Source organism: Amblyraja radiata, chromosome 31 (genome assembly GCF_010909765.2).
Source record: "Amblyraja radiata isolate CabotCenter1 chromosome 31, sAmbRad1.1.pri, whole genome shotgun sequence".
Taxonomy (NCBI): Eukaryota; Metazoa; Chordata; class Chondrichthyes; order Rajiformes; family Rajidae; genus Amblyraja; species Amblyraja radiata.
In genome coordinates, this window is record NC_045986.1 from 32004404 (window position 1) to 32015933 (window position 11530).

Consider the following 11530-nt stretch of genomic DNA (forward strand, 5'->3'; position numbering starts at 1 on the left):
GAGGCTGCTTTTCTTGATGAATGATGGTGATTTTACCCACATCGCAATAACACACATTTTAACTGCATGCACACTCTCTCTGTATCTCTGTCTCTCTCTGTCTCTCTCTGTGTCTCTCTCTGTCTCTCTGTCTCTCTGATACACACAGCATCTGGTAATTCAGCAAATACTCATCAGCCATTAGAAACATAGAAAATAGGTGCAGGAGTATTCGAGCTGCTGCTGATCATCCAACTCAGTATCCTGTACCTGCCTTCTCTCCATACCCCCTGATCCCTTTAGCCACAAGGGCCACATTAGTCCTTTTACCTGAGCCAGTGGAATGAGCTTCCAGTGAAGGTGGTGGAGGCAGGTTCGATTTTAACATTTAAAAATAAATTGGATAGTTATATGGACGGGAAAGGAATGGAGGGTTATGGTCTGAGTGCAGGTAGATGGGACTAGGTGAGAGTAAGTGTTCGGCACGGACTAGAAAGGCCGAGATGGCCTATTTCTGTGCTGTAATTGTTATATGGAAGAGAGATACCATGATGGCAAGAAGGCCTGTCTCCATGTATTTGTATAAATATTTGCCATTTCTGGGACTTACCAATGTAAAGTCGGCAGTTACCGTAGCCCTTTCCAAATGTCCATACTCGTATTCTGACTGATTCCAAATTGGGCTGAATTGCCTGGTTTGTAAATGAGAGAATAATTGGGACTTGTAGGTTGAAGCTCTGTCCTCTGCCAAGCCATTTGCTAACGAACATGAGAGTGTAGCTTCACCAACATGTGATGAATTCTGTAGCTCAGGGCTGTTTACCAAAGATAGACACCAAATGCTGGAGTAACTCAGTGGGTCAGGCAGCATCTCTGGAGAGAAGAAATAGGTGATGTTTTGGCTCGAGACCCTTCTTCAGACTGAGAGTAGGGGAAAGAGAAACAAGAGATATAGACGGACATAACGGATATACCATGGTGAATGAAACCAGCACCAGTTATTGGCACCACACCAACCATTGTATGCCATGTCAGTCAACCCTATCACTTCACTTGTCATGAGAAGTTGTTCTGTGTTCATTATCCACACGCACATCACCAGCCAGTATCTGCCTGTCATCTACCATGATGCATCGTTCCTCATGCTTGTTCATTTATTATTATATGAACCAACATGAACGTCTGCCTCCAATGTCAATCCGTGGTGGCATTGGGCCACAAACACGCACACTCTTTGGTGGAGTGATTGCTTTGTGTTACTTAGTGTCAATGGGAGTTAGTCCCACCTCTCAGTCATTTTCTATTGCCGTGGGTCCCTGTGCCATCCAATGTGTGAGCTTGTGAGGTTTTGGAGGAGGAAGTGTTAAGGCCTTTTAGAGGTGAGGAGGAAAAGGTAGATATGATAATGCATCAATTTTACTCATTTTAAACTTGACCAAAGAAGATCCAAAACAAAATAGACACAAAGTGCTGGAGTAACTCAGCGGGGCAGGCAGCATCTCTGGAGAACGTGGATAGGTACAAAGTGCTGGAGTAACTCAGCAGGACAGGCAGCATCTCTGGAGAACGTGGATAGGTACAAAGTGCTGGAGTAACTCAGCGGGGCAGGCAGCATCTCTGGAGAGAAGGAATGGTGACGTTTCGAGACCGTTCTTGCTGTTTTGACAGAATGCCTCTTCTGCAACTGAGAACATGCGTCACACTAGGGTCACATGGGTCAATGCAGCCACGTTATGGCCAGGTCACACTAGGGTCACACGGGTCAATGCAGCCACGTTACGGCCAGGTCACACTAGGGTCACACGGGTCAATGCAGCCACGTTATGGCCAGGTCTGCCTCGTTTCCCTTTGATGAGACTGGATTTTGTTCATTATGCACAATACTTTAGTATCGCATCTACCACATGACCGTTCAGTACAAATCCAACAGTAGTTACTTGATTTCTGTTTGATGCCTCGATTTGTTCAGGTGTTGATGTTTCACTACCCAGTTCTTGTGAACTTTTATTCATAATTACATTTTTTGCCGTGTTTCTCAGTGTGACGCCTACTGTTTTTCTTCTGAGGGAGCCCTTCAGGCACAAGGTATGTCGGCAGAACTGCAGATGTTGCTATATACCAAAGATAGACACAAAGTGCTGGAGTAACTTGGGTCAGGCAGCATCTCTGGAGAAAAAGGATGGGTGACGTTTTGGGTCGGAACCTCTCTGCAGACGTGAGATATTCCACCACTGTGTCCATCCTCAGGCTGCTGGGTCCGAGCTGGATGGTGGTGACCACCGATGGTCAAAGGGGGTGTGGTTTGTGAGGTGGGACGCTGCTTCCATCCCATGTAGGGGTGGTCTGTCTCAGCAGCAGCTCGAATCCTGTCCCAGTTTCAGGAGTTATGGGGCAGGATACCCAGCAGCCTGCAGACACAGGCACTTTGAGCAACATTGACTTGTTTCCTATTTTCTCATGGCAAAGCTCAGAGAAGAAGGCCTGTTTCGTGAGTCGCCATATGATGAGCATTTGACGGCACTGGGCCTGTACTCGCTGGAGTTTAGAAGGATGAGGGGAAACTCATTGAAACTTAGCCGATAGTGAAAGGCTTGGATAGAGTGATGTGGGAGGATGTTTCCACTAGTGGAAGAGTCAAGGACCAGAGGTCACAGCCTCGGAGTTAAATGACGTTCCTTTAAGAAGGAGATGAGGAGGAACTTCTTTAGTCACAGGGTGGTGAATCTGTGGAATTCTTTGCCATAGAAGGCTGTGGAGGCCAAGTCAATGGATATTTTTAAGGCAGAGATAGATAGATTCTTGATTAGCATGGGTGTCGGGTTATGAGGAGAAGGCAGGAGAAGGGTTAGGAGAGAGATATAGATTAGCCATGATTGAATGGTAGAGCAGACTTGATGGGCCGAATGGCCTAATTCTGCTCCTATCACTTATGACATGAGTCTGGTTTCGGGCACATGAATGCCATAGCTTGCCCAATGAGATTGATTGAGACTAACCAAGGCACCACTGCTGGGAATGCATTGGGTCTGAAGGAGGTTCCTGAACAGAAACGTCACCCATCCTTTTTCTCCAGAGATGCGTCCTGACGTGCTGAGTTACTACAACACTTTCTTGGTTTCTTGGTCCTCCAAAATATTCCAAATGGAATTTAAACTGGTGGTGGAAGGAGGACTTAAGCCAGAAAGGGTTTTTGGGAAGAAAGAGCTACCTTAAATTTAGTTGCATCTGGTTGGGTAACTATGGTAGGGTGAAGATTATTCCATGCTTTAATTGTGCGGGGGAAGAACGAATTGCTGTACACATCTGTCTTGGTAGCTGGTATCTCAAATTGGATCGAATGCCCTCGTCTGCTCCTAATTGTTTTGGGTTTGGTGTAAGTCTTGTAATCTATGTCGAACTGACCATTTCACACTTTGTGTCTATCTTTGGTATACACCAGCACCTGCAGTTCCTCTCCATACTGCTGGGAATGTGGGCCTGGGAGAGTTGGTTCATAACCCTTGCAAACAGTGTGGAGAATGCTGCTGTGACTAAATGTTCCTGTCAGTTGAGTTGTTTGTCCACTTGAGTTCATGTGTTTTGTAGTCAATGCCTATTATGTTCTGTGTGCTGAAGCAAAGCAAGAGTTTCATTGTCCTATCAGGGACACATGACAATAAACTTGAACTTGAGTTGTTAGTCCACTTGAGTTGTTAGTCCAGGAATTGGAAGCACAAAGAAGGGCTAGGATTAATGCTGCTCTTTGGACCATGAGGCCCAAAAATCTGATCAATGAACCAAAGACTATGGTGGACCATTGAAGGAGATGGTAAATTTCATCATTGGTGGGCTACCATGTCAGGGGGTGGTTGTCAATATGGAGGTGCTCCATGTTTTCCAAGCTCTCACCTTTTGGTGCAGAAGACACCAGATTAACCAGAGGACCTTTGTCTTCAGATGTTGAGTACAAGGCCCGTCCTTAACCTGGAGCATGGACTAACAAAGGCATTGTCTGAATACTCAACAACTGATGTTCAGGTGACTCTGCTTCTGGAGTTTGGTTGCAATAGATTGAACAGTCTCCCATTGGTTCTAAAAAAAGATCATCACTGCTCCCAGTGGGAGTTTGGTGGAGGTGAATTACCTCCCATAATTTTATAGGGTGCAGAGAAAATATACGAGGATGTTCCCAGGACTCAAGGGCCTGAGGTACAGGGAAAGGTTGAGCAGGCAAGGACTTTATTACTTGGAGCGTAAGAGGATGAGGGGTGATCTTATAGAGGTGTATAAGATCATGAGAAGAATAGATAGGGTGAATGCACAGTGTCTTTTTCCCAGAGAAGGGGAATCGAGAACCAGAGGACATAAGTTTAAGCTAAGGGGAGAAAGATTTAATAGGAACCTGAGGAGCAACTATTTTACAGGAAGGATGGTAGGTATATAAAGAGGCTGCCAGGGGAGGTGGTTAAAGCAGGTACTAATCATCATCATATTTTATTAGCCAAGTGTGTTTTGCAACAAACGAGGAATTTGATTTGCCGTACAGTCATACCAATAAAAAGCAACAAGACACACAAATAAATGTTTAACATGAACATCCACCTCAGCGACTCCCCCACATTCCTCACTGTGATGGGGCAAAAAAAGTTCAATCTTTACCTGCCTTCTCTCCATACCCCCTGATCCCTTTAGCCACAAGGGCCACATCTAACTCCCTCTTAAATATAGCCAATGAACTGGCCTCAACTACCTTCTGTGGCAGAGAATTCCACAGATTCACCACTCTGTGTAAAAAATGTTTTTCTCATCTCGGTCCTAAAAGATTTCCCCCTTATCCTTATCTTCCCTTTGTTCTCCTGCGGTCAGGGGCCTCGAGCATCTGTTGTCGGGGCGATCAAGCTCACACATCGGGGGGGGGATCTCAGCTCCCCAGCGCCGGGCGATTGGACCCCGGGTCGGGGCTGGTCAAACCTTCTGCGACTTTGGAGCTTCCCGACATTGGCCTCTACCCGAGATCGCGAGCTCCTTGATGTTGAAATCCGCGGGCCGCGGTTGGAGCGTAGGTGCCAGGCAAGGGAGCACAGGCTCCGACGGTAAGTCCACGGCCCCGCGGTGGGGCTCAAAGTCAGTCTGGAGCACGGCCACCAGCTCCATAATGTTAGGCTGCAGAGCGACTGGAGATATGATCCAGAAAACAATCGCATCTCCGGCAAGGCAAGAGATTGAAAAAGGTTTCCCACTCCCCCCCCCCCCCCATTCCCCCACCCCCCCCCCTTCCCCCACATAAAACAAACCAGAGAACATTAACACAAACTTTTTAAAACACACTAAAAGTAACAAAATAGATGAAAAGACAGACAGACCGTTGGTGAGGCTGCCATCGCCGATGGAACCACCCGGTGGTACCCAATGGTTAAAAAACATTAAAACTGGACCATTGTTAGGAAAGGTTTAGAGGGATATGAGCCAAAGAGAGGCAGGTGGGACTAGTGTAGATGGGGCATGTTGAACCCAAGGGCCTGTTTCCTCTCAGTGACTCAATGGCTATGAATCTATATCGGGTCTCTCTGCAATATCGTGCATTTCAGTGAAAACAATCCAAGTCTGTCCAACCTCTCCGTGTAGCCTCCCCAAAGCCTCCACACCCTTCCTGTAAACAGCGGTCAACTCCAAATGCAGGCTTGACCAGTCCTTGCAATTCCTACATCGACCACATGGTGGAACCAGTGAATCAGAGGCCACCTCTGGACTTGGTGAGAAAGGAGCAGAGACACACTGGAACTAGGAAATGTTCTTGGGTCTTTGAGGGGCCCTGTTCTGTCCTGAGTTACTTTTTTTCCACATATATAAAATGTCTTTGGATTCTCCTTAATCTATCTCTTGCCCACATTTTGGCTTCTTGATTGTTCATGTATATTCTTGCATCCCTTATACTCCTCAAGTGATTCACTTGATGCCAGACTCTAGTACCTGACCCCACCTTTTATTCTGACAAGAGCATCAATATCTTTGGTCATCCAGGGTTCCCTACTCTTGCCTTTCACTATAACAGGGACATACAGGCCTATGGTGCATCTGTGGAAGTTGCTAAGAGATGTTGGAGGCATGCCAAACAAAGAGACATCAGTGTGCTTTCTTGGCTGTGGTTGGTCGTGGACAAAGTGTTGGTGATACTCACGCCCAGGAACACGAAGCTCTTGACCATCTCCACTTTGGCATGAATGAGTGGGGTCAGTCGGCCTGTTTCCATGCTGCATGGCTCTATGATAACTCAATATCTAAATCTATAAACTAGCAAAGGACAACATGGAATAGGAATATTAATCGTGAAATCAACAATCAGCATTATGTATGACTGTTGAGAGCTGATTATAAATAAAAAAGATTCTAACTACTTGGTAATGCTACAGATGAAAGGTCCCTGATCAGTTGCCATAGTGATGGCTCAAGACTTACCCAAGGATTACATGCAGACCTCAGCTTGAATGTGGAATGTAGACCACAAGGTTCGAGGGTGTTAAAGGGACCACACCCAGCCTGTGACAGGTACCATACAGTTCACTTTCTGGCATGCATGTATAATAACTGGGACTAACTCTGCCATGCATTTAACCAGTTGTGGTGAACCCACAAGAACCAGATGGGAAGTGATGCAATTGTTTCAGAAGAGTTTTAACCCTTCCATCTCATTTTACATTTAGTCTCTCTTCCGCTTATTTTGTTTATATTCTTTTTTATCAAAAGATGTTTTATTTCTTCTTCTACCTTTCTTTTATTTTGAAAACATTCTGTAACTTTAACTGGTGTAGCTGGGACATGTTGACCGGTGTGGGCAAGTTGGGCCGAGGGGCCTGTTTCCACACTGTATCACTCTATGAGTCTATGACTAGTGTAGCTGGGACATGTTGGCCGATGTGGGCAAGTTGGGCCGAGGGGCCTGTTTTCACACTGTATCACTCTATGAGTCTATGACTAGTGTAGCTGGGACTTGTTGGCCGGTGTGGGCAAGTTGGGCCGAGGGGCCTGTTTCCACACTGTATCACTCTATGAGTCTATGACTAGTGTAGCTGGGACTTGTTGGCCGGTGTGGGCAAGTTGGGCCGAAGGGCCATCTTCATCTTCTCCTCCCATTTTTCCTGATTTACTTTGTTCTTCTGTTTATTTAATTATTAACGTCTTCCTTTCCTCAGCCAAATGAACGTGTTCTGTGGAATACAGGCAATGTGATCTCGCTAGCTACCCTGTACTGACAGTTATCTAGAAATGAAAGGTGGTTCTAGAGGAGCTATGCTCAATACTCTGTCAGTGCCACTCTACACAGACATACCCAGAACCAGTTAGAGTCATAGAGTGATACAGTGTGGAAACAGGCCCTTCGGCCCCTTTCCCACACCGGCCGACATGTCCCAGCTACACTAGTCCCACCTGCCTGCAGTTCTTCAGATCCAATCATTTAATCTCACCGCCTCCCACAATTCCACTGCACATCAACATCTGTTTTACCATTCGTATGGCAAGGAACTGCAGATGCTGGTTTAAATCAAAGATATTGTAGACACAAAAAGCTGGAGTAACTCAGCGTGACAGGCAGTTTTTTGGACCTTGGACCTGGACTTTGAGTTAACTACAGATTTCACTCTCTAATAATGTTGCCAGGTCTACAAGGTAATTCCAACACCTTTATCAAAAACCCAGCTTGGAATGTGAGGACACAAGAAACTGCAGATGCTGGAATATGGAGCAAAAAGTGCTGAAAGAACTCATCAGGGAGGAAATGGACATGTGACACTTTGGGTCAGGACTCTTCTTCAGACCATACAGATTAGTTTTATGGCTGAGAAATGTTAATGTATAAGGATATATTTCTGCTACATTTTCTGTATTTCACTGTGTGAAACACAAAAATATTTTACCTTGAAAGGAATTAAAATGTTTTAAATATAAATATATACGATACAATACAATAGAACTTTATTTATCCCAGGAGGGAAATTGATCTGCCAACAGTCATAAAAACACAAAATACATGAAACATGAAATTAAAGTGACCAGTGGGGATGTGCAAAGATTGGGGGGGGGGGGGATGGGAGTCAGTCTCAGTCCACCCCATGACAGAATGGGGAGGAGTTGGAGTTTGATAGCTACAGGGAAGAAGGATCTCCTGTGGCGTTCTGTGCTGCATCTTGGTGGAACCAGTCTGTTGCTGAAGGTGGTCCTCAAGTTGACCAGTGGGTCATGGAGGGGGTGAGCTGTATTGTCCAGGATGCTCCGCAGTTTGAGGAGCATCCTCCCCTCCAAGACCATCTCCAGTGAATCCAACTCCACCCCCAGGATGGAGCCAGCCTTCCTGATGAGTTTGTTGATCCTCTTGGTGTCCACGGCCTTCACCCTGCTGCCCCAGCACACGACAGCGAGGAACTTTATGGTAGAGGTGAGTAGCCATGGAAACATAGAACTTCATTAATAAAACTGCTGCTTCACAGAGCCAGTGATTCAGGTTCAGTGCTGACTCTTGTGCTATCTATCTGTGCAGTTTTTCCCTGTGATTGTGTGGGTTTGCTCTGGGTGCTCTGTTTCCTCACATGTCCCAAAGCAGTCACTGTGGTGAATTACAGACACAAACTGTGCATCTAGCTCAATATTGTCCATGAGTTCTGGGATGTCATAGTCCTCAAGAGTTGCATTTTATGGGTCTTTAGCCTTGCTTTACCTTGTGGCTTCAGCTTTTACTGTTTGCAAAAACTTAAGGAACATCTAATGCAATCCTCCTGTTTAAATTTGTAGCCAGATCATAAGGTTATATTTGCCACCTTCTAGTTTTGAGGAATTCAGAAATAGTCCAGGGAATGTTGAAAGATGCCCTCCAAAGCTTCTACTGTTTCCAAGGAAAACATTTTTAGTGTTCTGGGATACAGATTATTGGGCCTGGGAATTGAATGGCTTTCAGTGTCATTACTTTCTCCAGAACTATCTGTTAACTAATGTTTCCTTTCATTACTCCTTCATATTAAGCACTTGATTGCCATGAAGAGAACCAGTATTGTTTTAATTGCTCTACCACTTCTGTGCTCCACATTATACATTTCCCAGTTAATGAATCTCTCTTTGAGGCTATGTTTCCCCAAGAGGCTATGTTGGGGAATGAGAGACATTTGTCTGCATCATACACTGCGTTAGGAGCTGATCAACATGCATGGGGCTGGGTGTTGTTCAGTTGTTTAACCTGTCTGAACTCCTTTATTTCAGCATTAAACATGCTGGAATGTTCATTATTAGCATTAATACGCGATTTGTAAGTCTTAAGAATGTCAGTTATTACCACGCATTAACCTCAGAGGTGATTGAAATGACTATTTTATGATCCTGACCTTGGGCAAAGTAGTAATCAGAAAGCACGGACATTAACAGCCCGGATTCCACAGTTGAACTGCCCTGATGGGGTGTGGACTCCTTTAGAGAGGAATTGTGAGTCTCGTAGCTACTTGTTCCATGGTGTCTTCGAGATCTCCCCACGTTCAGACAGGTGCATGGTACCATGAAACATACCTTCAATGGGGAGTTTAGTTTAGTTTATGATTGTCATGTGTATCGAGGTAGAGTGAAGACCTTTGATGCTTGGTGTTGTAGAGCTGGTCAATGAGGCCTGTGAATGAATGTCCAGTCACTTGACACCTCCATCCCCACCAGGAGCGTCTTAAAGCCCTCCGTTTCTTTCTCGACCACAGAACCAACCAATCCCCATCTATTGATACTCTCCTCCGCCTAGCGGAGCTGGTCCTTACCCGTAACAACTTTTCCTCCAAATACAAGGTGTAGCTATGGGCACGCGCATGGGCCCTAGCTATGCCTGCCTCTTTGAAGGGTACGTTGAACAATCTTTGTTCGAGACCTACCAGGGCCCCATCCCCAAACTCTGCCACTGCTACATCAACAATTGCATAGGTGCTACCTCCTGCACCCACACACAACTCACTGACTTCATCCATTTCACCACTAACTTCCATCCCGCACTCAAATACACCTGGACCATTTCCGACACTTCCCTACCATTTCTTGACCGCACTATCTCCATTGTAGGGGATAGACTTCTGACCGACATCCACTATAAACCCACTGACTCCCATGGCTATCTAGACTACACTTCTTCCCACCCTGCTTCCTGTAAGGACTCCATCCCCTCCTCCCAATTCCTCCGTCTACGCCGCATCTGCTCCCAGGATGAGGTGTTCCACACCAGGGTATCGGAGATGTCCTCATTCTTCAGGGAACAGGAGTTCCCCTCTTCTACCATAGATGAGGCTCTCACCAGGGTCTCTTCAATACCCCGTAACACTGCTCCCTCTCCCCATCCCCCCACACGTAACAAGGGCAGAGTCCCCCTAGTCCTCACCTTCCACTCCACCAGCCGTCACATACAACGAATAATCCTCCGACATTTTCGCCACCTCCAACGGGATCCCACCACTCGCCACATCTTCCCACCTCCTCCCCTGTCTGCTTTCCGCAGAGACCGCTCCCTCCGTAACTCCGTGGTCAATTCATCCCTTCCCATCCAAACCACCCCCACTCCTTGCACTTTCCGTTGCAACCGCAGGAAATGCTACACTTGTCGCTTTACCTCCCCCCTTGACTCCATTCAAGGACCCAAGCAGTCTTTCCAGGTGCGGCAGAGGTTCACCTGCACCTCCTCCAACCTCATCTATTGCATCCGCTGCTCTAGGTGTCAGCTGCTCTACATCGGTGAGACCAAGTGTAGGCTTGGCGATCGCTTTGCCTAACACCTCTGCTCGGTCCACAATAACCAACCTGATCTCCCGGTGGGTCAGTACTTCAACTTCCCCTCCCATTCCGAATTCGACCTTTCTGTCCTGGGCCTCCTCCATGGCCAGAGTGAGGCCCACCGTAAATTGGAGCAGCAGCACCTCATATTTCGCTTGGGTGTGAACACTGACTTCTCCAGTTTCAGGTAGTCCCTGGTTTCTCCTCCCCTTCCCAGCTCTCCCTCAGCCCACTGGCTCCGCCTCTTCCTTTCTACTTCCCGCTCCCCCCACCCTCACATCAGTCTGAAGAAGGGTCTCGACCCAAAATGTTGCCTATTTCCTTCGCTCCATAGATGCTGCCTCACCCGCTGAGTTTCTCCAGCATTTTTGTCTACCTGTGATTCTTTAGTTCTTTATTCAATTCATAAGTTGCTGACTCCTGGGAGGAGATTGTGTGAGGAACCTAATGACCCCTTGTAGCCATTCTATATTAGTCGCTGTGAATGAGACGTGATGAGAATATTTGTCTCTGATTCTACCACATCCTCACCATGGTACTTTCTTCATCTCAGGGGCCGGGAAAGTAAGCTTAGCTTTTACCAAGAAGCACCTGGAATTAGTTAGAATCCTGATGCTAAGGACATTGCAATCTGATCAGGTGTTGCAGAAAACTGTTCAGTGTACCTTGGCACATGTGACAATATTAACACCATCTAAAGGAGAACAGGTGGTGTGCAGAATGCACAGGTCCTGACTAAAGAGTGCTGGTTCCTGGAGTGGAAGCAAAGTAGAATGAACAGTTTCCCATTAGT

General features: G+C 46.4%; 1 long non-coding RNA gene across 2 annotated transcripts; it reads left to right on the plus strand.

Annotated features, from left to right (window-relative positions):
* The first annotated feature begins 515 nt into the window (after nt 1–515).
* LOC116990620 lies at nt 516–2012 on the plus strand. 2 transcript variants are annotated; one of them, XR_004416581.1, is made up of 3 exons: nt 516–1497; nt 1564–1720; nt 1811–2012. It is a non-coding gene; the product is annotated as an uncharacterized LOC116990620 (long non-coding RNA). The 2 variants fall into 2 exon arrangements; XR_004416580.1 differs by having other exon boundaries at nt 516–1720.
* The last annotated feature ends 9518 nt before the right edge of the window (nt 2013–11530 follow it).